General features: G+C 42.6%; 1 non-coding gene across 1 annotated transcript; it reads left to right on the forward strand.

Moving 5' to 3' along the window:
- The first annotated feature begins 1,131 nt into the window (after positions 1–1,131).
- On the forward strand, positions 1,132–1,274 carry LOC116627283. Its single transcript, XR_004298467.1, has one exon. It is a non-coding gene; the product is annotated as a U4 spliceosomal RNA (small nuclear RNA).
- Positions 1,275–1,923: the final 649 nt, after the last annotated feature.

Raw genomic sequence — 1,923 nt, forward strand, 5'->3', positions numbered from 1 at the left:
AGACCTGTTAACAAGCAGGATAAAATCAGTGCCACGAGGTCTCCGAGTGTCATTTGTTACCCTTGCCTCATTAATGACAGGCAATGATAATAGGCAACCTAAGTTGAGTACTACGTGCTGTGCATTCTTCAAAGTACTTCACATTCATTATCTAATTTAATCCCGTTAAAACCCTCTGAGATAGTTGCTGTCACTATTCCCAGGATCCGGGAACAAGTAACATGCTCAAGGTCACATAGCCAGGAAGTATGACAGGATGCCAGACTTGGGATGATCAAGAGTTTGGGTGACAGTCACAGAGGCATCTGGCCCTGTTCTTGGGCTAATCAGAGTTCTTGGTAGCAAACAAGGGAAACTGACTCCAGTTAACTGAAGCAGAAAAGGAATGCATTGGAAAGGATATCAGGGATTTCATAGAATAGCCAGGAAATCTTGAGAACAAGGCTCAAAAAATAGGCAGGAGCCAAAGGATACTCGGCAGCAAATTCTATAGAGAATGCCACAGAATAGTCAATTTGGGAAGCTACTATTGAAGCTGCTGCCAGTGGCTACTTGCCCCTGGGTCTCTGGACAATCCACCCACAACTAGTGCCAATAACCACTCTTGGCCCCTCCATCTCCATGTTGAGTCTGGGTCACGTGCCTATTACCCAGCATCCGGGAGGAGAGAAAGGAATTACCTGTCTCTCTTCACCTTGATTTCCCCTCCTTTGGAATTGCCCTCGAATGTTTGTGTGCTGGGTAGGCCAATGGACACATACCTGACCCATGCCCGCCTCAGGCCTCCCCATCATGTGACTGTATGCTGCTGGAATGCCCACACCGATCCCTGTCCACAGCCCCTGACACTGAGATTTCCTGCTTCACAATGACTATTGCTGGTTTCCGTCATCAGCATCACTGTTCACATAACCTTGCCCTTGCCTTTGCTCTGACTCCGGGCCCCTGTGGGAGTCCCACTGCTCCTGCGGCTGTTGCAGGAGCCATCTCATGGTGAAAGAGTTTTTCCTTCCTGGGAATTATGTGTTGACTCAATCAATCTTAGATAGTTAGGCTTTAAGTCTCCTTTGGCTCAGGAATTGGAAGGAGAACATTTGAGTGATCACTTTCAACCTCGAAAGTATTCAAAAAAGCTTTGCGCAGTGGCAGTATCGTAGCCAATGAGGTTTATCCGAGGCGTGATTATTGCTAATTGAAAGTATTCAAAAGTTTAACGAATTCAATACAGTTCAACAAATAATGATAAAGCACCTCGTAAGTACCAGCTCTTTGTTAGTAACTGGGGATATAGAGAGGAATAGGTACAGTCTCTAATGTCAGGGACTGTGCAGTTGAGTTCTGAAAACAAATACGGATTTTTAATGTAGCTGTCTTTACTTAGTCAGCCCTCTTGTTACCTCTGAAATCTCTCTTGGTTAAAAGATCTTACCAGAAAGCAAACGTAGTGGCACATATTAATGAGTGCTTACTATATGTCAGCCAGGGTCCTAAATGCTTTGCATTTAACTGACAATTACTGCAACAACCTTTTGAGAGATCATTATCCCCATCTTACAGATGAGGAAGCTAAAGCACAGAGAGATTAAGGAATTTATTAAATAGCTGGTAGGTGGTGGAGCTAGGTTTTAAGCTCCAACACCCTTGCGCCTAATTTTATGCTACATTATCTGTCCCTCTAATGATATCTGTCTGAAAACTGTGTTCTTTCTATTGGTAGAAAAAATCCAGATCCTGAAGTTGTTCTTTCTTACCCCTTTAGACTCATTTCCTTGTTTTCTAAATCATCTACTAACCAGCATGCATATTTAAAAATTTACTACATATTTAAAAATTACTTTTTAGATCTATTAATTTGAATTGATGTATTGCCAAAAATCTCTAAATAAAAAGATAGCAGTCTGCTGTACCATCAGCAATTGGCCT

Source organism: Phoca vitulina, unplaced genomic scaffold (assembly GCF_004348235.1).
Source record: "Phoca vitulina isolate PV1807 unplaced genomic scaffold, GSC_HSeal_1.0 scaffold2, whole genome shotgun sequence".
Taxonomy (NCBI): Eukaryota; Metazoa; Chordata; class Mammalia; order Carnivora; family Phocidae; genus Phoca; species Phoca vitulina.